We start from the raw sequence: 27,116 nt of genomic DNA on the forward strand, positions 1-27,116 counted from the left end.
TGGCAAAATGAAGCAGTTCTTTTTTATTTTCATCCTCAAGTGCAAGGGACATCTTGTTGAGTGCAAAATTTTTGAATGGTTGTAATTTAAATTTTGCAAAAAGATATTTTGAAAATGTTCGTTTAGATGTAGCTACTTACGAAATTTTCCAATAAGCGTCATTTTCCTGGTATCAGTTGCAAATGATATCTCCGTCATTAAGACGAACCGTGAAGTCATTCACTTTACCACTTTCATTTTGCAGATAGGTGATACCTGAAAAAACGATAATGAAAGAGGATACTTCAGAATGAGGATGATAGTCATATAGGAGAACATTCTTAACTTTAAACACAATCAGAGAATTCCGTTCAAAAAAGTATTAAAGTTTTTAAAGAATATTTTTTCAAGGGCTATCAGAAGCATATACTTGAATTTTTCAACAACATGTTAATTTGTAATCACGCTACAGGTCGTAAATTTTGGCCCGATCCTCACGAATTTGATAATGAAGGTGGGGTAGGGTCAGAATAAAAGCCTATTGGTTTTGGAGATGATCGCAAAATATTTAGAGTTTAAACAGAAAAATATCTTGATTTTGTATAGGACAGTATTTACCGGGTAAAATAAGCCATAATTTTTATGTCAATAGATAGGAAATCTTCCACTAAACCGCGAATATTTTTAATCCCGGTGGAATCACAAATTGATTAAAAGGTCGCTTCTTACCATTGCAATAATGCTGAAAGCCAAGATATAGAATATATAGCCAAATAGGTACAATACATGTTAGTTACTCTGCCTATCACCGATGGACTGATTTTCAAATTTTTCCTCAATTCGGAATGGTATTTGCCAGAAAAGTATAAAATCAAATAAAATCGCGTAAAAATATGACAGTGAAAAAGTGAAAATTTTTGTTACATTTCTTAATTGTTTGTCATATTTCTTATCGCATGCTATTTTTTTCAATTTTACTTACAATTTTGAATTGTACATTTTGTAAAGTTTTTCTACACCCCGCAACACCATGTGTTGCTATTCTAGCTATAGTTTACGCGAGGCTTTTGATCAAATATATTTCAAAGGACTGTTTGAGCTTCAAGAGCGGATTTGGAATAAATGTATTTTTAAGGACTATATAAAAAATCAAAGATTACAAAAAATAAATAAATGAAATAAAAGGCAATGTTACTGTCGAGGAGGTTTCAACAAATATATTTTTTTTTTATCAAAAATTATAGCACTGAAGACGCTCAAAAATTATTTAAAAAAAAAATCCTACATTATGGGCACAAAGGAATATCTAAAATAAACAATAAAAACTACGATTTTAGTATGAAGGAAAATTTGATGTTATAATAATTTTATTATCACCCTGAAGATACCTATAAAATAATTTTTGAAAAATCTTCGACTATGGTCCCGGAAATATATATATTTTTCTGAAATCCCTTAATTTGATTCTGCCAAAATTTATCTTCCTAAAATATTTAGATGGCTTCAAGGACTTCAAGTATTAAAAAAGTAAAAAAAGAAGTAAGTTCGGCCGGGGCGAACTTTGAATACCTTCTCCAATTGGGATGAATTTGGAAATTAAAAAAAAACATAAACAAGTAAAACAGCAGCTAAGAATAGAATTTTTCCAACCCTCCATTATTTGGAAGAAACTTGAAAAATTTAAAAAAAAAACTTCCGGAAACTACCACTGAAATAAAAACTGTTATATGGAGACTATACGATGACGTGACCTGCCTACGACATTTTTTGTCATAGGCTGTGGTACCCATTACGAACTTCAAATACCAAATTTGAAACGATTCCGGTGAATAATGTCGCTAAAATCACCAAAACACCGAATATAGGAAGGTACCGTTATAAGGCGGTTATACGTTATAAGGCGGTTATACGAGTTTGTAATGAGATCTACAGTCTGTGACCGAAAATTGTCCATGCAGGTCCAGGTCTTCGTATAGGCCCCATATACCAGTACCTCCCTATATTCGGTATTTTGACGAGTTTAGATACAATACCCACCGAAATTGTTTGCGATGTCGTATTTGAAGTTCGTATGACAGAAAATTGTCTATGCTGGTCCAGGTCTTCACACAGCTCCGATATAACGGTACCTGCCTATATACATACATTATTCACCGTTTATTTCAAGTTTCGAATTTGAATATGGTAATGACTTATGACAAACAATGCATATGTAGGTCCACGTCGTATAGACACCAATATAACGGCTATATTCGGTATTTTTAAAATTTTAACAGAATTTTCAAGGATTTTATTCCCAAATTCGTTCCAAATGGTGGAGAGTATTCTAAGTTCGGCCCGGCCGAACTTACTGCTTTTTAACTTGTTTTCAACATAGCCTGTAGTAGCCATTATGAACTTTGAATACCAAATTTGAACCAATAATGTCGTTGTAATCATGAAAATGCAGAATATCGGGAGGTAACGTTATTTGGGGGCTATACAAAAACTTGGACCAACATGGCCTATTTACGAACTTAACCTGCCTGTTAGTAAAATTTACAGGAACACAAGCACAGCAACAAAGTCAAATGCCATCATTTTTACATTTTTTTTTTTTTTTTAAATTTTATTAAATGAAAGCAAAAAATGCCGGAAATAGCATCAAAGTTTAGAATAACTTAAGATTTGTTCGAATTGATCATCTTTGCCGTGAATTATGGCCTTCAAACGGCCAATGAAACCATCACACGCTGACCGAATGTTGCTCTGCGGTATTTTGGCCCATTCCCGGCGAAACGATTGCTTGAGGTGATCGACACTTTGGTATGTTTTAGTGCCAACCTTGCTTTCCAAAATACTCCAGACACAATAGTCCAACGGATTGATATCCGGAGATTTTGGTGGCCATTGTGTGCTGGAAATGTAGCGAGAAATCTCATTTTGTAACCATTCTTGGGTTTTTGTTTGTTTACAAACTGCTGGACAACGAATGTTTTTTTCATCTGAGAAAACCAAATTCGACAGTTCACCAATTTCGGCCATGCGACGAAACTCTTTAGCTCTTTTGAGTCAACGAAACGACAGCTGTCTGAATCTGGTTGCAGTTTTTTCATCCCACCCTGTATAAGAGTGTTAATAGAGCTTAGAAAATACTGTTCTATATACATTAAGACCTCTAGGTGCTTTTTTAAATGAAAATAACATCCTTCCAATGACAGTCATATCGCCCTTTAAAATCGTCGCTTGTATTGTAAGCTCCAGAGGCCCACACAAGGATCGAATGCTGAACGAATACTACACTTTCTCTGTTTTACTAAAATACCAGCCATAGATACTCACATACAAAATTCAGGATATTATATGTATTCGTGTGTTTATCTCCGACTGATGGAGCAAAGACTTCCAACCCATCGATTCTTTAGCCTTAACAAAGTTGTACACCTATGGAAAATAAACAAATACAGGAATGGGCATATTCTCCTTTTCATATAACGAACGGCACGTAAGAGTGTTTGTTATGATGTTACCAATACGCTTGTTTTCATAGCCGCTGCTGCTGCTGTTGTTGTTGCCATTGTTATTGTCGGATATAAACGTGACTTTGTTGCTTTATTAATATCATCATAAAAATTGTTTAACACTTTTGACGTGTCGGTATTTATTATTAATAATAAAAATAGGCTTTTGCATTCCGACGTTACGATATAACGGTGTTTCGAATTCTGTGTGGTGTCGTGTCGTTTTGCCAAACACACACACGCACACACACACAAACTCGCTCACCAACATACATGACTGTCAGAATGCGAAGGAGGTGAGGTATATAGAATATTGTTGTTAATAAGTTTTTGTTTTACTGGTGTGAGAGTAAGAGTGAGGGTGAGAGTGTGAGTGCGAGCGTGTGTATGTGTCACTGTTTTGTATTGAAGGACGTGCATAGAAATATCCCGAGGATATATATTTGGTACAACATATGTTTTTCGTACGAGTGTGTTCAATGTAACACATCCCGCTTCTGGAGACTGTTTTTCTGCTACAGCTGCTGTTGGCCATGTCACTCCTGCTGCCGTTGTTGTTTTCGTTGTTGCTTATAAAAAATAATGTTTGCCATTTTGTCTGATTTCATTGCCACCAACAATGTTACGAGTCATCCTTTGTTGTTAGGTATGTATGTAGTTCAATTGTATTTGCTGTTGTTGTTAAATGATAGCACGCGTCTTAGACATAAATCAACAAAATTGTTTTGCTACATTTCACGTCACAAAAAAATAGCAACAACAACAATGGAATTCCTTTCAATCGAAGCATATTCTCTAATATTTCTCTTCAGAATTTTCAATCAATGAAATATTGAAAATGGCCACATAGAAGAATGAGAATGAGGCTACAAAATGTAATACACCTTTATTTATTAGATTTTTATCTGATAGGATATTAAGAACATTTTTTTAAGAATAATCAAGGTTTCTATAACGGATTTTAAAACACACATTTTTAGAGACCATTGAAGCTTAATTTTAATATTTTTTGAGTATTTTTCAAGGTCAATTAAAGTCTTCTTTATATACAATTGAACCATTCCATTGGGGTTATAAATAATACCCTTTAAGGACAAAGAGTAGAGATTTGTTAACATTAATAGTGTGCGGATATTTAAAAGCATTTTTAAAAAACCTTCAAATTATACGGTTTTAGCAATTTGTTTTAATCGAGGTTTTTCAGAACATTTTTCTACTACTTTCAGGCCTTCATCATTTCTCCTGGATAGTGGATAATTTCTCCACAGTTTAACAAAGCTATGTTTTCGAAAAATTTTTTATGAACAACGAAGGTTATTTATACATGGATTTTTCAAAAAAAAAAAAAAATAATAAATAAATAAATAAATAAATAAATAAATAATTAAACAATAATTTGGTTATAAATAAGACTATGAATTATTGTCAAGGACAATCAGAGCTATAATATCGTGGACCAACGGGGGTTAAATGTGAATTTTTTCATGGCAATAAGGGCTATAATAGCTCATTTTTTTAAACTAGTTTGATCAAGTTTGACAAAGTAAAAAAACAGCTAAGTTCGGTCGGATCGAATTTTTAATACTCTTCACCATTCCAAAGGAACTTGACATTTTTCAAAAAAAAAAAAAAAAAAGAAAGGAGGAAAGTCCGGAGGAAAGTCTCAAATGAAAGCCTTATTTGGCGGATATATGGAGACGGTTTCCTTCATACCGCTAAAATCATAACAATACCTAATATACAGGGTGAGATGAAAAACCTGCATCCAACTTCAGACTGCTGTCATTTCTAAGCCACTCGTCCGACAGCTGTTAAAATTATTCCAGTGACAGCCCATTATATTGTTTACAAGCGTACAAAACCATTTTGGTGAGAATTTTCCCGAAAAAAAAGTTATTCGTCATGCAATTCATTTGATTTCTTTATATTTGACTGGAAAACCACAAGTAGCTATCATTAGAGCACTCCAGCATTTAAATGTGAATAAATCTTTTGTGTCTCGTACCATCGCTCGTTACCGTGATACTGGTAGCGTAGCCCGACGTCAGGGAAGTGCAGCATCAGCAGAAATGGTTCGGAAAGTAAAGAAGCGACTTGATCGAAACCCGCGTCGCAGTGGCCGAAAAATAGCTCGTGAGCTGAACATATTGCAATATTCCATATGGCAAATATTGAAAAATGAGCTCGGGGTAAAGTCATCGAAATTCCAAAAAGTGCAAGAACTTACACCGCAACAGAAAGAAAATAGACTCAAAAGAACTAAAGAGTTGCTTCGGTTTGCCGAAAGTGGCGAACTGCGCTTTGTAAACAAACAAAATGATCGTGTTCACTTGCCAAAGAGGCCAGCTGAAAATGTGCACCTTCGGTTGGCTACCAGAACTCAAGCGCCGGCCATGGTGATGGTGTGGGCCGCCATAACAGCCGATGGTCGCTCTCGCGCTCGTATTAATCGACCGTGGCAATTCGAACATATCTAAACTTATTCTAAAATTTGATACTATTTCGGACATTTTTTCCTTTCATTCAATAAAATTTAAAAAAATGTAAAAACTGCGTTTGACTTTGTTGCAGTTTTTTATCTCACCCTGTAAATCTACTGAGAAAGTGGTTCTATGAAAATCCTGAAAAGTAACTATGGGTCTATTTCGCGTCCTTCTCCATGTTACAAACTAATGCAGAAAGACATAATACCCTTACTTCTATTATTCATTTGTATTCGTAGATTTTTATACCCTTCACCTTGAATGGGTATATTAACTTTGTCATTCCGTTTGTAATATTCCTAAACAATCATCGTAGACCCCATCAAGTATGTGTATTCATGACCAGCATAAAATTCCCATTCGATTTACCGACGTCCGTCTGTCTGTTGAAATAGCGATGCAGCCCACATTATTTGACGTAGAACTTCAAAATTGGCAGAACAATTTATATTGTGTCTAGGATGGTTGGTATTGAAAATCAGATGTATCGGTCCACGTTTTAGTATGGCCGCCATATAACGGTAATCTACATATTCGGTATATTGATGATTTTACCATGTTTTCCACGGTTTTGTCTAAAAATTGGTAATCGTAGTTCATGACGGGTTCAAGGTTCAAGTTCTTAATGAGTTCAAGCACGTTTCCCTATGGTGCACATATAGTGATACCCACCGAGATTCGGTATTTTGATAATCCTAGTCACATTTACCCACGAAATTGTTTCAAAGTTGGTATTTAAGAAGATTTGGTAGATGACAATCCTTGAAATATAAAATTGTCTCTGGACTATCCCGTTTTGGAGTGGCTCCCATATACTGGCCTCACTTTATGTTTTTTGAAACTTTTAACTGCATTACCTAAACTTCTTACTAGCATTTGTAGTTTAAAGTGAAACACATTTAAATTCAAAAATGTTTCCTTTACCTAAAGATGAAAAGGTTCGGCCCGGCATTTACTTAATGTTTTTATACCCTCCAGAATTGTATGGAGGGTATATTAAGTTTGTCATTCCGTTTGTAGCACCTCGTAATATACATTTCAGACCCCACAAAGTATATACAATCTAGATCAGCATAAAAATCTATGTCGAATTAACGATGTCCTTCCGTCTGTCCGTCTCGGGAAATCAATTTTACTCAAATATATATTATGTGTACAGGACTTATGGTATTGAAAATGGGTCATGTAGGTCCATGTTTTGATATAGCCCCCAAATAATGGTACTGGTGTTTGAAGTTCGTAATGGATACTATAGCCTATGACAGAAAATGGTCTGTGCAGGACCATGTCTTCGTATAGCCCGCATATAACGGTACCTACCGATTTATTAGTTTTTTTTATTATTATTATTTTTTTCGTGGACCAGCAAATCTCTTTCTGAAAAATATTTTTAATGATCATTTTATCATTTTTCATTCAAAAGCTTACGAGATAGAAAAAAAAATCATCTTTAAAAATTCCAAATTTAATAATTTCTTGATCAATAAAGACTTCAAACATATATATTTTTAATTTTATAATATTTTAAGGGATGTAATGTTTAAAAATATATATTTTTAAATTAACTAAATGTGGATTTATAAAAAAAAAAAATAGTTTGTAAGGCCATCACTAGTGATTCAAAAAATACATTTTTCAAGGGCCGTTGTGGATGGTTGTAAAGTATTTCTTCAAAGCTTTAAAATATCATTCCACAAGGATCAAATATGCAAATAAAGCAAGGTCCGATGTCCAATCAAGGTACATAGTCCTGGAAATTTTAATAATATTTTGGCCCATGGCTGTGATTTTTCTAAAAGAATGGATTTTTAAACATTTTTTAGACTTTTTCCATGTTTTCTATCCAAGTGTCCCTTGATAGTTTTAAGAACATATTGTTAAGGATGTATGGGTTATATTCGTTAACTCTATTTTAAATATTTATTATTTTTTATTTATCATTTTGATGAAAGGACTAAACATTTAAATCTAAAGATTATCATATTTTTATATATTGAATACTCCAAAATTTTTGCAACTTTCCTTAACTCGCTTAAATGCCAACATTTCCGTTCGTTCATTTTGCGCTGGCCAACTTAATCAAAACATCAATATCAATGTAATTTTTCATGGAAACTATGGCATATTTTCTCTGTCGCATGCCATATGGACTGGAGCGCGTTTCGAATCATCCGGCCATGCATCACACATTCGGTGAATGGCCTATTTGCCAGCCTCCAGCAGCTTGCCTGGTGCTGCGACTGTTGCTTCGCACATGAACTTATGAACCCCATGGGGAATTGGGGAATGTGTAAATATTGAACAGACACGATGGCTGGAGGCATGATTTTTTCGGGCAAGCTCACTCCGAATGCTGGATTTGCCACACTAAATGACATATTAATTTCGCGCATAACACATAATGACGTTTCGGTGTTCGGTCTGAGTTTGAGGTTAAACGAAAATGTTGCTCTTAAATAAAACTAGGCTCATGGCAAAATGAATATCGATTGGTGTTAACGATGACGACGATGGCGATGATGATGATGTTGGCGAACTTTGTGAGTGAACAGCAATTTTTTGGCTATGCAAAAATGTCGGAATGTTTGCCACAAAACGGACTACAAGACTTCCCGACAAAAACTACAACAACTGGCAGTTTTCTTATTTTTTTTGTTATTCAATATAGGGAGAAAAATAATTTAAAATTTCCTTTTCTGTCGTTTACTTTTTTTTCAGTTGATTTTTTTCTCGAACCGAACGTAATGACCTTTGTTGCTCCTTTCATTTTGTTTTCCATTCTGCCAAGGGAAAATTCTTCATTTTTCTTTAAAGAATGCAAAAAAAAAAAAAACTAAATTTGGTTGTCTCGTACGTGCTGTGCATAACATATCGACTAAGAACTTCAAAATGGAAAGCTAGCCCTCCGAAGGGAGGAACACCCCTCCAGAAGAAGGGAGGAACACAAAGGCAAGTAAGCAGCAACTTTCCAACAACTTTATTCGTGTGTGTTGATTAGGTTCCCTGCAAATACAAACATGGTACGTGAAACTGAAACACACATGCACACAAACATGCCAGAGCAAACTTGTTGGCTGGCCCAGGCCATACCTTATGTCGCCTGAATTTGGCTTGTGTTTTTTCTTGAATTTCTCCCTTAGCCTACTGCCAGTTGGTGTCCTACCGAGAGCATTATTGAATGCCTGCTTCCAGGCCAATAAGCTACCGTCGCTGTTGGCCACCAGGAGCTGTGAAGGCTTCATCCTAATTTTTCACATTGCCCTGCGCTAAAATTTCATGCACGTAACTGTTGCCAAAGTTGAATTCGTTTTCCGTTTTTTTTTGCCGTTGACAAAAAAATGTTCAAGGAGTTTGTTCGTCTTTTTTTTTTTTGAGAAATACAAAGAAACTCGTCAAGTTTCCTGGTTATTTGTTGGAGTTCCTTTGCCTGCCATGCTGCGCCATGCAGTTTGTGTTGATTTAAGGGTTCTTATTTAGGCTCCCACAAATTTGACAAATTTCTTTTTGAAGTCCTTAAGACATTGAACTTATGTTGGGCAATATTGATTTCGAGCTGGATAATTTGGAAACTTTGTTGGTTGAAGGCAAAAGAGGAATTTGGGAGAAATACATAATATTTAAATAAGGAATACGGAAATAAGGAATCAATAACAAGGCACTTAGATAATTTCCCTGTATATAGATTTAGGGAACTACTCTTAAAACAAGTTAAAAAGTATCGGTCGGTATTGGCGACAGATATATACCCTCAGCCTGTGTTCGATTATTTAAATATAATTTGACTAGTGTTACAATTATTCAAACGTTTTACCCCCTATGGAGCAGGTTCCGAAGGAATGGACCAATATTGTCTATTTCGTATCGGAACCCAAAATATGATATAAATATTCCGACGTTCCTGGTATGGATTATATCGACTAACTCCTTCACTATATATGAGATATTAATAATTTTTAGAAAATGTTAAAATGTGCGTGATGTGCAAGATAGAGTCTAACGAAATATTCCACTTTATACTTTATCTGATACAAATAAAAACTATTGAGCGAAATATTTGGCAACAATAAAAGAAATTTATGTCCAATTTTACTCGAAATCATAAATACCGATAAATTTCATATTTATATCAGGCTTCTTATTTAAAGAAATATTTGAGCATAGCAAGTAGTAAAGAATTGCTAAATTGTTTCGAAAGTTATGACAGATAACACTATTGAAAATTGTGACCCCAGAAGGGGTTGGCAGATATAAATGTTGAGATGTGCCAAGTCTAAATGGAATCGGATGTTAATTTGACGTTTTATTCGCTTCATGGGTATTCAAAATGTCGACACTTTGTGGGGGAGTTACCAGAAGGAGTGGGCCGATACATTCCATTTTCTCACCAGACCTTGGACTAATAGAATTATTGGGATGTGTGAAACTTGAAGACTATCGGACTCTTACATCACATTTTATAAGAGTTTTAATTATCCAAAATTTTGACCCTTTGTGGGGAGGTCCCTGATGGAGTGGACCGATATTGTCCATTTTCGCACATGACCTAGCACTGATGAAAATATTAGGATTCGCAAAGTTCCAGCAAAATCGGATTATCGTTTCTCTTTCTATGCAATATATTATTTTCGTTGAAAATTTTGACATTTTGTGTGGGAGGTACCAGAAGGAGTGGACCGATATTGCCCATCTCCGAACTCGATCTAAGTTTGACAAAAATATTACCATGTACCAAGTTTGGATCAAATCGGGTATTCCCTTCGAGAGTTATCGTGCGCACCAGCCAGCCAGACAGACAGACAGACGGACATCGGTAGATCGACTCCAAATGTTCTCAAACGGATTTGGTCCAAAGAGACCTAGGGTCTAAACCTGTTATTTCAACTAGGCACGTTTTGATCGTATCAAATGATTTATACCTCTGTAGCCATATGGCCGAGGGTATAAAAAACTACCCCAGTAAGATCCTCTAAAGATGGTATTTGTAATAGAAGACCTCCAAAAGGTTTTTCGTCTAGAGCAGACGTGGATTAAAAAATGTATTTTCGTGATGTACAGATATAAATGTGGATTTAAACCGCTAAAATAGTATCAGTCGGATTTGCCGACAGATGTATACCCTCAGTCAATGCTCGATTATTTAAATATATTTAGACTTCTGTTATAATTATTCAAATTGTTGACCCTATTGGAATGTCCGAGGTCTGCCGCCAAAATATTTGCGTGCTCAAGGCTTTGATATTTTCGCGATAATATTCGGCATTTATTCTGATGCCACGGTCGACTAATATGAGCGGAGAGCGACCATCGGCTGTTATGGCGGCCCACTCTATCACCATGACCGGCGCTTTAGTTCTGGTGGCCAACCGAAGGTGCACATTTTCAGCTGACATCTTTGGCTTGACAAAGATTGTTGTACAATGCAACCAACTCCAGACTGCTGTCATTTCTAAGCCACTCATTCGACGGCTATTAAAATTATTCCAGTGACAGCCCATTATATTGTTTACAAGCGTACAAAAGCATTTTGTTGAGAATTTTCCAGAAAAAAGTTATTTGTGATTGAATTCAAACGTGATTTCTTTATAGTTGGCTGGAAAACCTCAAGTGGCTATCGTTATAGCACTCCAGCATTTAAATGTACATAAATCTTTTGTGTCTCGTAACATCGCTCGTTACCGTGATTGCGGGACTGGTAGCATACCTGACTTCAAGGAAGTGGACGGAAGAAAACAGCAACATCAGCAGAAATGGTTCGAAAAGTAAAGAAGCGACTTGATCGAAAGCCGCCTCGCAGTGGCCGAAAAATGGCTCGTGAGCTGAACACATCGCAATATTCCATTCGGCAAATATATGAAACATGATGTAGGGGTAAAGACATTGAAATTCCAACAAGTAAAAAAGCTGTAAGTTCGGCCGGGCCGAACTTTGAATACCCTCCACCATTTGGAACGAATCTAGCAATTCTCAAAAACAGTAAAATCCGTTAAAAATTCTGTTAAAATATTAAAAAAACCGAATGAAGCTGTTATATTAGGGTATATACGACGACATGGACCTGCATAGGTAACTTTTGTCATAAGCCATTACAATATTCAAATGCGAAAGTCGGAAAAAATCAGTGAATAATGTAAATAAAATCATCAAAATACGGAATATCGGGAGGTACCGTTATATGGGGGCTATACGAAAACGTGAACCTGCACAGACAATTTTCTGCCTTAGGCTGTAGTATCCATTACGAACTTCAAATACCAAATTTGAAACAATTCCGGTGAAAAAGGTCGCTAAAATTATCAAAATACCGAAATATCGGAACCAAAATTCCTGCAGATATAATATACCTTTGTGTAAAATTTTATCAATTCGTTCGGAAACTTGAGTGATTTCCACAGAATTTTATGCACGCAAGCATTTGTCCGCAGACATTCCAACAGGACTCAGCATCATCGCATTCAGCACACGCTTAATTTCCAGCGCACAATCACCACCAAAATATTGGATTGCACAGTTGGACTATTGTACCTGGAGTATTTTGGATCAACTCAAGCAACGCTTCGCCGGGAATGGGCTTTCATTCAATAAAATTTAAGAAAATGTAAAAATTATGGCATTTGGCTTTGTTGCAGTTTTTTTATCTCAACCTGTATAATCGCATTTTGATTTCGCCTGACCATGTATTTTTCTAAAAAAAACAAGAACAGGAAGCATTTACTGCACGATCGAGATACAAAAATCATTTATTTTAACTCCCCAAAGCCGTAAAATGCACTCCATAACAATGATATTCAGGAAAAGATAAAAAATACACCTCAGAAAGACCCCTGCCGATTTTATCGAGTTCGGTCCAGATTTGGATATAGCTCCCATATATAATTTCACGTTTTTAAAGGCAGTTTTACATCCATGGAATATAGTCAGCTCCAAGATTACTAGAGAATTAGAGTTTCAATCTATCTTGGACAAGAAACCTCTTATTTGTTTCTAGAGACAGAGATCTTTTAGAGACTGAAAGAATTGCACGGATATCCTAAAAAAAGAATTTCCGTTGTAGGCCTTCCATTGATAGGAGACCACCTAATGGAATATTTTTATAGATCTTCCGCAGTTGGAAGACCTTTATCAGATGTTGTATTAACAGAAGTATTTTTATAGGTATTTTTTACAGGGGGAAGGTCCGATTCGATTACATATATTTTCTTGCTCAAGTCGTGTGGAAATTTTGGAATTTCGTCTTTTTATAAAATTAGTCTCTCATCATTCCCATCCCCTTTTCAAATTATTAGCTATTATTTCACACAAATCATATTGACTTTGAAAATAACCATAGAGACTACCTTTCAGCATTTCTTATGGCTCTTTCAGTTTAAGTGTTGCAGTAAAGAGTGTTTTTTGTCTTCTTTATACTTTCTTGGCCAAGAAGTCGTCAGACTATTAACAAAGTAAAAGAAAAAGCCACCAACCATCGCCAACAACAATAATACTGGCAGTAAAGTCTTTATGACACCAATGTGGCATTGCTTTTCCTTTGGCTTTCGCTACAACCGTCTAAAGCAAAAGGCGGTATTTCAAGTGGAAAATTACTTTCACAGCTTTATGATGCGGAAATTATATGAAAAGTCATGATGCAACCGAACTAACCACCAGCCAAAATGGAGGAGAGACCTCACATTACGGCTAAACAAAAAATCCAGCGCAACGATGCCAAACCACAGTTAGAAATATTCCGCAATATTCTGCCCACACAAAGGAGGAAAATGAAATTTTCTTTTGGAAGAGCGTTTCGAGGTTATAGAAGTTGGCAAGAAAAGTGGAAAGGAAGAGTTGTGAGGGTTTGATATTTTGTTTCAAAGGAATAATATAATTGCTACAGTGCACATTTAGAAGCGGGAAAATTTAAGGCTCTCTTAAGGTCTAGATCTCCAGAAGGAAGCCTCTAAAGGATAGCCTATAAAGGATAGTCTTCAGTTTATGAAAGAGCTTCAAAAGGCCTGTGATGTATAAAACACTTTCATACGACATTTTATATATATGAAACCGTCTCTTTGTATAAAAGACCTCTGAAAATCTTTTAAGAGGTAACCGCTTTAACATTTATACCATAAATACAATTTCTCAAAAAGGCCTCTTAAAAATATCCTGAATAAATCCTCTAACATTTATATATTTGTATGCCCACAGAGAGGGAATATATCATTTGATACGGCCAAAACGTGCATCATCGAAATAGAGGTTTTATATAATAGGTCTCTTTGGACGAAATCCGTTTCAGGACATTTGGAGTCGATCTAGCGATATCCGTCCATCTGTCTATTTGGCTGGCTGCTGCGCAAGATAGCTCTCGAAAGGAGTATCCGATTTGGTCCAAACTTAGTATATCGAAATATTATTATCAAACTTAGATTAAGCTCGGAGATGGGCAATATCGTTCCACTCCTTCTGGTACATCCCCCACAAAAGGTCGAAATGTATAAAAATAAAAAATATTTTACTGCACAGAAAGAGAGAGGATAATCCGATTTTGCTGCAACCTTGCAAATCCTAATATTTACATCACAGCTAGGTCAGGTGTGAAAATGGACAACATCGGTCCCCTCCATCAAGTACTTCCCCCACAAAGGGTCAAAATTTTTAATAATTATAACTCTTATAAAATGCGATGTAAAAGTCCAATTGTCTTCGAATTACACACATCACACTATTTTTATTAACATAAGGTCTGGTGTGAACATTGAATATATCGGTCTACTCCTTCTGGTACCTCTCCCACAAAGTGTCAAAATTCTCAATATTCAAGAAGCTCCCTCCCCCACAAAGGGTCAATATTTCACACACCTCGTTATTTCTACTAACACAAGATCCGCTGTGAAGAGAGTGTACATCGGCCCACTCAATGAAGTACCTCCCCCACAAAGGGTCAAAATTTTGAATATCCATGATGCTCATAAAACGCGAAATTATCATCCGATTCCATTCAGGCTTGGTGCATCTAAATATTTCCATCAACACTAGATTTGTTATAAAGACGGTGGTGATCGGACAATTCCGTCTGGTACCTCCCCCACAAAGGGTCAAAATTTCGAATAACCAAAACGATTATTAAATCCAAAAAAAAGCATCAAGTTCTCTTCATATTTTACACATCCCATTTTTTTCTACTGACACAAGATCTGATCTAAAGATGGGATATATCGATCAACTAATTCTGGCACCTCCCCCAAGAATTCGAAACAAGTGAGCGAATCTTTAACGGAACCCGATATGAATATGGAATTTATTATTTCGCATAAAATTGAATATAAACGTTGGATTTTCTGTAATTTTGTCCCTACCAATATTTTATATCTGTATTAGATTAAGTATGGAAACGGAATTCTTCGGTCGACTATATCTGGCACCTCCGACACATTTTAACATTTTCTAAAAATTATCACAAAAAATAAAATAATTGATTTATTTTTTTCTTAAATTCATTCCAGCCATAAAATAGCTGGAAAAGGTCCCTGAAAGTTCCCAGATAAATTTCTATGTTTAAAAGGTCTCTAGAAAATTTCTTTTTTATGGACCTATGTAATTAAGACCACCAACCCGAATAGAATTCTTTAAATGTACACTCATCAAAAAATTATAAAATTGCATTTTCATTTTTTTTTTCAAAATAAATATCCCACCACGCTGACGCAAATCCTCTGCCATATTTAATTTTAGTAGGCAACTCAAACGGAAACTATAGAAAAGGATGCCAGCCAACAATACCAAGGATGCAAACAATCAACACAAACACCACTCGAAACAAACAACAGGCACACTAAAAACATCAGAAAAACAGACCAACAACAGCAACAACAACAAAAGTGAAAGGTAACTTGTTATGACATTTACATTTTACATGAAAGGCAATGTAGTTTTTCTGAAATGTTCTCATCCGTTGCATTTGTTCTAGACGTGAAAATGTATTTCGACTGTAGTTTTCTAGTGTCCCGATGCTTGTTCTTGCACTTGTCCTTTTTGTGTTCGGATAGATGCCAGCCAGCCCAGCAACTTCAATTACTTGGCAGACAATACAAACGTGTTCCGAACCCAACATCATTACCGTCGACCTTAGTCACGGTGATGGTCGTCATGGTCTTATTTGTGTTGACTTGTAGTTTTAGTGAAAATATTTAGAAAAGGGTGGTATTTTGGAATGGATTATTATAAAATTAGAAGAAAACAAGTAAAATTGTATCAGTCGGTTTTGCCGACAGATCTATACCCCAGCCTTCAGTTATGATTATTTAAACCGTTGACACTTTATGGGGAGGTTCTGAAGCAGTTGGCCAATATTGACCAATTCGTGTCTGACCTAAGACGGATATAAATATTAAAACATGCCAGATTTGGACTATATGGACTACTTCCTATACTATATATGAGATAAGTGCATTTTTTTTTGGAAAATGCGGAAATATTCGTGAGTTAAAAGATATAGCGGACCGAGAAGATATATACCATCTTCACAACAGATCTTGCGTTTGTTGTATTGTGAAATTTGAAGGGAATTAGATGCTTATCTCAGTTTCTTTGAGTGTTTATTTTTCAAAAATCTTGAACACTATGTGTGGGAGGTACAGAAGAAATGGTCCGATCTGTACTCTCTGTATTAAAGATCTTGTGTTGATGGACACATTGTCAGTTTGAATGTAGTCGGATGTTAATTTTCCGTTGTATGAGCTTCACATATACTCAAAATTTAGAACCTTTGTGGGGGAGGTACCAGAAGTAGTGGACCGATATAGCCTATTTTCACAGCAGATTTTGGATTAATGATGTTTGTAATTTGAGAACCGGATGCTTATTTTACGATTGTTCTGATTATTTAAAACGTTGACTCTTGTGGGAAAAGTACCAGAAGAAATGATCCGATCTCTACCATCTTTGTAACAAGTCTTGAGTTGATGAAAATATTGAGATGTACTAAGTATGAATGGAATCGGATGATAATTTCACGTTTTATTTGCGCCGTTGATATTCAAAATTTTTCCCTTTGTGGGGGAGGTACCTGAAGGATTGGGACGATATATTCCATCTTAACAACAGATCTTGTGTTAGCAAAAATGTTTGTATGTGTGAAATTTGAAAAGATTTGGGTGCTTATTTCGCGTCCTTTGAGCGTTTTGTGATTCAAAATTTTGAAGCCTTTGAGGGGAAGGTACCTGAAGGAGTGGGCTGATATATCCCATCTTTACAGCATATATTGTGTTAGTACAAATAATGGGATATGTTAAATGTGAAGAGAAACCGAGGCTTATTTCGGATTTTTTAAACGTGTTGGTTATTCAAAAATTTGACCATTTACGCGGGATGTATCAGAACGAGTAGTCCAATCTCTACCATCTTTGTAGCAGAACATGTGTGGATAGAAACATTGAGATGTGCCAAGTTTGAATGGAATTTGATGTTAATTTCACGTTTTATGAGCTTCGCGGATATTCAAAATTTTGACCATTTGTGGGGGAGGTAACGGAAGGACTGGACTCATACATTCCATCTTCATACCAGATTTCGGGCTAATTAAAATATTGTTATGTTTAAAATATCAAGAGAATGTGAATGTGTACTTATTTCGGATTTAATATTCAAAAAAAAATTGACCCTTTTTTGGGGGAGGTAGCAGAAGGAGTGGGCCGATGTATCCTATCTTAACGCCTGACCTTTGGTTAATTAAAAGATTGTTATGTGGAGTGGACCGATATTGTCAATTTTTGCACCTGTCCTAACACTGATGCAAATATTAGGATTTGCAAAGTTCCAACAAATCGGATTATCCTTCCCCTTAATGTACAGTAAATTGTTTTCTTTGACAATTTTGACATTTTGAGGGGTAGGTACCAAAAGCAGTGGACCGATATTGGTCATCTCCGAACTCGATGTTACTTTGATAATAATATTACGATGTATCGAGTTCGGGCCGAATCGGATACTCCTTGCGAGAGTTATCGTGCGCATGGACAGACATCGCTAGATTGACTCCAAATGTCCTGAAATGGATTTGGTCCAAAGAGACCTAGGGTATAAAATAAAATATAATAAATAAAAATATCAAATGATATATACCCTTTTTATTCATATGCTGAGGATATAAAAATGAGACTAAAATCATCAAAATATCAAATATCGGGAGACTGGGTTGACCTATATAAAAATTGTTCTGCTGTAAGAGTAGAACCTTTTACAAAACACTAAGATGTGAAATTTAGGGCAAAGTTCTGCTACGGTATGTAGAAATCACTATGAACTCTAAATGCCGAATTTTGAGCTATTACGCTGGAAACTGTGGCTAAAATCGTATCACTTGCTATTATGATTTTGTAGTGATTACAACAGATGACCGACCGACATGGACGTATGGAAACATAGATAATGACTAGTGACTGATAGCCTCCACAATTTTGAAGGAACTTGACAAATTATAAAAAATCTGTAGAAAATTACCCCTCTAATGAAACTCCTCAATGGGGGCCAAGTAATTTTCAGCCATAGGCAGTAGTACCCACTACGAACTGCAAATATGAAATTTGGAAGAATTCCGGTGAATTCCACTAAAATCGTCAAAATACCGAATATCAGAAGGTACCATTATATGGGGGCTATATGAAGACGTGGACCTGTACGGACAATTTTCTGTCTTAGGCTTTAGAATACATTACAAACTTCAAATACCAAATTTAAAACCATTCAGGAAAAAATATCGGGGTCATACGAAGACAAGGCCCTGAATACGCGATTTTTTGTTATAGGTTGTAGTACCTACTTCGAACTTTAAATACGAAATATTAAACAATTGCGGTAAAAATATCGCTAAAATCATCAAATGCCGAATATTTGCGAGGTACCATTTCCATAGTCCATTTACGAACCTAACCTGTCTACTGACAAAATACACATGTGTGCAAAATTTTAGCCTTCCATCTCAATTTTTTCTAAAGATAACGTGATTATAACAGACAGATGTGCAGACAAACTCACAGTCAGATAGGTTTCTAAATCAACTTAGAATTTTCAGGAATATGTATACGTTGTTGGGTCTGACATGAATATTTCGAGGAGTTACAAAAAGGATGACAAAGTTAATATACCCTCCTTAGAATAGCGGAAGCTATAAAAATCCTGCCGAATTTTTACTACATTTCCCCATCAAATATTTTACATGGGAATATGTTTTAACTCCAAAATTTCGCTTAAAATTTCGTTCAATCGCCACTGATCCCCTTTATCCAAACACCAACATCATAATAAAATAGTGCGGTATTTTATGTTGCAGTGCCGTTTCCTTTCTTTTTTTTTTTGCTTCAGACAAACACGTGGTAGCATATTTTTTTTCACCCAACAATAACAACAAAAACAATGTCAGTCATCTTCCGTCTGCATAGTTTTATTCAAAGCTAATGTTGGGCCCATTTGTCGATAGTTGTTGCCAAAGGTTTGGTTGAGTGTGCGCAACAGAGGAACAACGTCAACTGAATGAGTAATATGCACATGGTAGTTGTAGTTGTGCAACTAGAGAAAGGCAGACAGTCAGACAGCCAGCCAACATATCGTTCCTATCCAAATACAACTCTGCAAATTTTATAACTCACGATTCCTTGGCAGGCAAACAGGAGGAGCTGACGAGCTCTCGAGCATTGTATTGCAATTATCTGCTTTGTTAAATTGAGAATGTGAACAGGACATGTTCAAGTGTGTCCCAACAGCAACAAGAACACCAACAACTAGACAAGTCTTATTCGTATGAGAGACGACTACAAATGCCGGCAACAATGGGACCTTTCTCCTCAACAGATAATGGTGAGAGTGTGCAGGTCTGTGTGTTTGTGTGAAACACACTCAGACAAGTTGTTGCTGTTACTTTCAAGCCGAGTATCTGTTTAACAGCCTGATTTGCCTATTTAAAGGCCACCTCCTTTGCCAAGTTCAGACGGCAGCAAACAATTAGATTTCGCACTTGAAATCTCGAATCTCGGCAAATTCAAAAACCAAAAGTATAACAACAAAGCAGCAACAACACCAATAACAACACCACAAATGGAGAACATTCAACTGGAATTTCTTAATTGAAGTTTTGCATTTCGAAATGAAACGTTCACATTCAAACAGACTCCCTCGGTGTGGCACTCGGTGTGATTACGAACCAGTAGTTGGTGGAGTTCCATCTGGATTCGCATTCACTTTCTACTTTTACTCTTTTCGTCTAGGTATTGCGCTTATTATGCGGCGTAAGTTGATGTGGGGAAACTTTCCAACGCTTATTCCGCTTCATTCATTCATTGAAGTATTTATTTATTCAGTCGTCTTCGCCGCTTTTGCCTTTTAGTTGCACCAACTTTAACACCGAATGAAATGTAATTACTTTGAAAGCCCATTAAATGCAACCTCTTCTGGATGAAACTTTTCTAGTTTTATTCTGGTGACTTTTTCTTTTTTTTTTTTTTTTTTTGCATTGGCTGGCCTCCGAGTCGGGTGAGTGGATGTAGGAGGCAAAAGTTGAAATTTGTTAAAATAAAAACATTAACCAAAAACTCAAACTCAACTTTCAAGTGTAGAATTAATAAATAATTAAGAGGGTCTTAAGTTGAAAGGATATCTTGGCTTATCGTGGCTAAGGTATGATATTTGAATATTGTTGTAGTAGTTGAAGAATGTTAATAAGTATGATACCCTAGCAAAATGTGAAAGCCACTTCAGGCTTAGAAGCAATTGCAAGGTAACATAAACAAACTGCATTTCCAATCATACATAGGTACTTATTTAATCGGCCATTGTTGGTCAGAAAATCACTAGAATATGGGTCTTCCTATCTCGCCGAGCTAAGTCGATTTGTCCGTCCGTCTGTCCATGTTAATTTTAAATTACTCTACAGGTCGCAATTATGGTCCGATTCTCATGAAATTATAATGGAGGTGGGGTTAAGGTCAGAACGGTACCCTATTGCTTTAAAAATGTGATCGCAAAATATGTAAGGGTTGAAATAGACGAAAAACAGAAAAAAATCCTGATTTTGCCGTTGCTCTACAGGTGACAATTATAGACCAATCGACGCGGAATTTAGTATGGGGCTAGAGTTTAGGGCTGGTCAGAACACTGTTAATGTCAATAACTTTATGTAAAAAATAAAAAAATTTCCATTAAACCGCAAATATTTTTAATCCTGACAAAGTCATAAATCACGAAAAGGTTACTTCTGACCGTTTCATTGATGCTTATGTCCAAAATATTGTATACTCCTAGTAGATGAACGATATTAATGAATTCAAAAATTTGGGAGTAACATGAGAAATCCAATAAGAGGTAATGCAAACGAACTACATTTTGAATTCTCAGAAGGTTGAAAATAATCGGTTATTACTGAAAAAATGCAGAACATCTCTACATAATTTTCTCAGTTTTGCCAAGAGATGTATATACATATATTTTGAAATGCGTTATGATTACATAAAAAGATTATCCATTATGAGGGGAATTCCTTACCCTAATATTCACATCAGTGCTAGGTCAGGTGCCAAAATGGACAATATCGGTCCAACTCATCAAGTTCCTCTCCACAAAGGATCAACATTTTAAATGGTTATAACTCTTCAAATTACGCACATCGCAATATTTTTACTAACCCTAGGTCTGGTGTGAGGATATGTCGGTTATTAAAAACGTTGACCCTTTGTGGGGGAGGTACCATAAAGAATGGTCCGATCTCCATCAACTTTACAACAGATTTTGTGCTGATAGCGATATTGAGACGTGCCCAGTCTGAATGGAATTGTGTGTTAATTTCGCGTTTTATGAGCTCCATGAATGTACAAAATTTTGACCCTTTGTGGAGAAGGAGTGGGCCGATATATTCCATATTCACACCAGACGTTGGGTTACTAAAAGTATTGCAATGCGTGTAATTGAAAGACAATCGGACTTTTACATCACATTTTATTAATAATGTAATAATTATTCAAAATGTTGACCCTTTGTGTGAGAGGCATTTGATGGAGAGGATCGGCATTAACCATTTTCGCACCAACAAAGTCAAAAACCATAATTTTCGATTTTTTTTTTAATTTTATTGAATGAAAGAATATAATGTCGGAAATCGCATAAAATTTTAGAATAAGTTTAGATTTGTTCGAATTGGTCACCTTTGACAGGAATTATGGCCTTCAAACGGCCAATGTAACCGTCACACGCTGCCCGAATATTGCTCTGCGATGTTTTGACCCATTCCCGGCGAAGCGCTTGCTTGAGGTGATCAACACTTTGGTATTTTTTAGTGCCAACCTTGCTTTCCAAAATACTCCAGACACAATAGTCCAACGGATTGGTATCCAGAGATTTCCAGCGCCATTGTGAAGCGAGGAACCTCATTTTGTAACCATTCTTGGGTAGCGCGTGCTGAGTGCGATGGTTCTGAGTCCTGCTGGAATGTCCAAGGTTTGCGGCCAAAATGTTTGTGTGCCGAAGGCTTTAATACACCCTCCAGAATATTTTTGCGATAATATTCGGCATTTATTCCGACTACGGTCGACTAATACGAGCGAAGAGCGACCATCGGCTGCTATGGCGGCTCACACCATCACCATAGCCGGCAATTGAGTTCTGGTGGCCAACCGAAGGTGTACATGTTCAGCTGACCTCTTTGACAAGTAAACACGATCACTTTGTTTGTTTACAAACTGCTGGATAACGAATTTTTTTTTCATCGGAGAAAACCAAATTCGGCAGTTCACAAATTTCGGCCAAGCGAAACAACTCTTTAACTCTTTTGAGTCTATTTTCTTTCTGTTGCGATGTAAGTTCTTGCACTTTTGGAATGTTAATGACTTTACCTCGAGCTCATTTTTCAATATATGCCGAATGAATTATTGCGATATCTTCAGCTCACGGGCCATTTTTCGGCCACTGCGACGAGGGTTTCGATCAAGTCGCTTCTTTACTTTTCGAACCATTTCTGCCGATGTTGCTGTTTTCTTATGTCCACTTTTTTGACGTCGGGCTACGCTGCAAGCATCACGGTAAGGAGCGATGGTACGAGACACAAAAGATTTATTCACATTTAGATACTGGAGTGCTCTAACGATAGCCACTTGTGGTTTTCCATCCAAATATAAAGAAATCACACTATTACGCTTGAATTCCATCACGAACCTCTTTTTCTCTGGAAAATGTTCACCAAAATGCTTTTGTACGCTTGTAAGCAATATAATGAGCTGTCACTGGTGAATGAGAAGAGAAAACCTACCGAACGGTTTGGTTGTTGATTCAATTCTGTTTTTATTTAAAATATTTGTTCCTTACGTACTACTGAAAATAATCTAACTTAACCTAGTCGCAGCCACACAATTGTTCTTATCTATTCTAATATTGAATGGAGAACATTGCAGGGCTGCTTTACATTTCATTCAAGTGATCCTGTGCATCTACTGAGCGCATCGATATCTGTGCGTGTGGGTCATAACCTTTATTATCTGACACATTATCGTATGCGTCAGCGCACAAGATCACCGAATTGTTCACATGTGGTATTTTATGGCGGCTGGGAAATATGTAATTTTTGAATATTTATTGCTTATTGCTAGTTTTTCCCAGCGCCTCAACCGCACTCAAAAGTATGTACAAAGTATTTTGTACACTGGAATAATTTTAACAGCTGTCGGACGAGTGGCTTAGAAATGACAGCAGTCTGAAGTTAATCGTAGTTTTCATGTCACCCTGTATTAGGATAAGCAAAGTTGGGGCGAAATCTGATTATACTTTCTCTCTCTAGGCAGTAAATTATTTTCTTTGAAAATGTTGACATTTTATGGGGGAGGTACCGGAAGGAGTGGACCGACCTTGCCCATCTCCGAACTCGATCTAATTTTGAGAATAATATTATGATGTACCAAGGTTGCATCAAATCGGATATTCTCTTCGTGAGTTATCTGCGTACCAGCCAGCCAGACAAACACTTTTGAAACAGATTTGGTCCTAAGAGACCTAGGATCTAAAATCGTTATTTCAATGAGGCACCTTTTGGCCGTATCAAATGATATATACCCTATCTAGCCATATGGCTGAGGGTATAATAAAAGCTTATGTTGGCTGTTTGTCTATTTACTGAGACCTCTCTTCGCCTTAGTTGATTTAAGAAACCAAGATACCTGATCTCATAATTATGATATATGATTTGGAGATTTCCTTTAATTTGTGTGGAGCTGTATTTGCTCCGCCAACAAGGGTGGTTCATGTGGGTCTCATCACCTACACGAATTTGTTAGAGTTCTGTTTTGTCAATACATTTCAGATTGTAGAAAAGATTATTCAAAAGATTATTTCTATACTTCACACAGAGATATTAACATTTTATCTGAAATTATTTCTCATAAAAAAGCAATGAAGATTTCCTTACTCAATAGATTTTAAATCACAACTTATTACCAATATTAAGAATTTCAAATAAAGCCCAACAATTGTTTAATTGTAAGAATTTCAATACTAAAAAAACTATATTTTTAATTAATAAAATATTCATTAATAAAAATTGTAATATCCTTAAATATTCCCATGACAAGCATACAGATATAATTTTTGCACATATTATCACAACACACCTCCTCCCTTTGTTGTAACTCTATTTCTTATTTCGGTTATCATGTAGCAACAATTTTTCCTTTTTTTTTTTTTGGTCTTGTGTGGCTTTCTCGTCATGTGAACTTTTTGAAATGCAAATGATGGAAAAATATAACTAAAATTGTGACCACAACACGTCACAGTGCGGTTGACCGCAGCAACCTTTCCAACAAAGCAAGCGGGACTGACTTAATGACATTTATGTTGATATCGTACCAGCGCTAAGGGTATGGTGTGGTTGTTTTTTCATTCTTCCCTATGACATGAATCCTTCTATCCTTGTAAATAAACAGATATTACTGCTGCTGCTGCTGTTAGCCACACCACACTGCAGTGCACAGACACATGAACACGGGGCAAAAATTCCGGGATACCATTACCACTTCATTTCAAAAAGCTAAAACAAACTGAATGTTAATCATCCACTTTTTCTGTGAGAGTATACTTAAGACAGTCGGTATGCGGAGACAGTGGTGATGATCTGTGAAACAAAATTTTGAATCGAAACGTGGATTTTTAAAATATTTTTTGAAGGGTACTTAAACCATTTTTAAGACGTTTTTCAAGGATAGCTAAAGGATGTGTAATATATTTTTTCAAGGATATGAAAGGACAATCAAATGTAGATTTGTAAAATAATTTTCTTAAGTATATTTACAGCCAATAAAACGTGGATTTTTTAAGGATTTTTATATATTTTTCATGGATATTTAAAGGCTTTTAAAAAATACTTTTGGAGGATATTTAAAATATTTTTTCAAGGATTTTTAAAGGTTTTTATAAAATAAGATAAGACATCTTTAGCCATCTAGGACATCTTTTGACAACAAAACGTGGATTTTTTTAAAAGATTTTCAAGGATATCTTTAGCCAACTGAACGTGAATTTTAAAAATAATTTTTCTAGGATATCTTTAGCCAACAAAACCTGTTTTTTATATAATTTTTCAAGGATATCTTTAGCCAACAAACCGTGGATGTTTAAAATATTTTAAGGATATCCGCAGCCAAGGAAACGTGGCTTATTAAAATAATTTTTCAAGGATATCTTTAGCAACAAAACGTGGATTCTTAAAATATTTTTTCAAGGATACCTCCATCCAATTAAACGTTGATTTTTCAAAAAATTTTCAAGGATACCTCCAGCCAATTAAACTTGGATTTTTAAAACATTTTTTCAAGGATATCTACAGTCAATTAAACATGGATTTTTAAAACATTTTTTCAATGATATCTACAGCCAATTAAACGTGGATTTTTAAAACATTTTTTCAAGAATACCTCCAGCCAATTAAACGTGGATTTTTAAACCATTTTTTCAAGGATACCTCCAGCCAATTAAACGTGGATTTTTAAAACATTTTTTCAAGGATACCTACAGCCAATTAAACGTGGATTTTTAAAACATTTTTTCAGGGATACCTCCAGCCAATTAAACGTGGATTTTTAAAACATTTTTTCAAGGATACCCCCAGCCAATTAAACGTGGTTTTTAAAACATTTTTTCAGGGATACCTCCAGCCAATTAAACGTGGATTTTTAAAACATTTTTTCAAGGATACCTCCAGCCAATTAAATGTGGATTTTTAAAACCTTTTTTCAAGGATACCTCAAGCCAATTAAATGTGGATTTTTAAAACATTTTTTCAAGGATACCTCCAGCCAATTAAACTTGGATTTTTAAAACATTTTTTCAAGGATATCTACAGTCAATTAAACATGGATTTTTAAAACATTTTTTCAAGGATATCTACAGTCAATTAAACATGGATTTTTAAAACATTTTTTCAATGATATCTACAGCCAATTAAACGTGGATTTTTATTTTTTTTTTTTCAAAGATATCTACAGCCAATTAAACGTGGATTTTTAAAACATTTTTTTCAAGGATAGTTCCAGCCAATTAAACGTGGATTTTTAAAACATTTTTTTCAAGGATAGTTCCAGCCAATTAAACGTGGATTTTTAAAACATTTTTTCAAGGATACCTCCAGCCAATTAAACGTGGTTTTTTAAAACATTTTTTTCAAGGATAGTTCCAGCCAATTAAATGTGGATTTTTAAAACATTTTTTCAAGGATAACTCCAGCCAATTAAACGTGGATTTTTAAAACATTTTTTCAAGGATAACTCCAGCCAATTAAACGTGGATTTTTAAAACATTTTTTCAAGGATAACTCCAGCCAATTAAACGTGGATTTTTAAAACATTTTTTCAAGGATAACTCCAGCCAATTAAACGTGGATTTTTAAAACATTTTTTCAAGGATAACTCCAGCCAATTAAACGTGGATTTTTAAAACATTTTTTCAAGGATAACTCCAGCCAATTAAACGTGGATTTTTAAAACATTTTTTCAAGGATAACTCCAGCCAATTAAACGTGGATTTTTAAAACATTTTTTCAAGGATAACTCCAGCCAATTAAACGTGGATTTTTAAAACATTTTTTCAAGGACATCCCTTTTTAAAATAAACAACAAAACGTGGATTTTTGAAATAATTTTTCAAAGATATCATTAGTCAA

General features: G+C 35.5%; 1 long non-coding RNA gene across 1 annotated transcript in view; it reads right to left on the reverse strand.

Annotated features, from left to right (window-relative positions):
- The window catches only part of LOC109612356 (uncharacterized), a 211,432-nt gene that overhangs the window by 66,810 nt on the left and 117,506 nt on the right, over positions 1-27,116 (reverse strand). The window contains exon 4 of the long non-coding RNA XR_009341993.1: positions 141-255. This is a non-coding gene — a long non-coding RNA (uncharacterized LOC109612356). The remainder of the gene's footprint in view (positions 1-140; positions 256-27,116) is intronic.

Source organism: Musca domestica, unplaced genomic scaffold (assembly GCF_030504385.1).
Source record: "Musca domestica strain aabys unplaced genomic scaffold, Musca_domestica.polishedcontigs.V.1.1 19, whole genome shotgun sequence".
In the NCBI taxonomy this organism is placed as follows: domain Eukaryota; kingdom Metazoa; phylum Arthropoda; class Insecta; order Diptera; family Muscidae; genus Musca; species Musca domestica.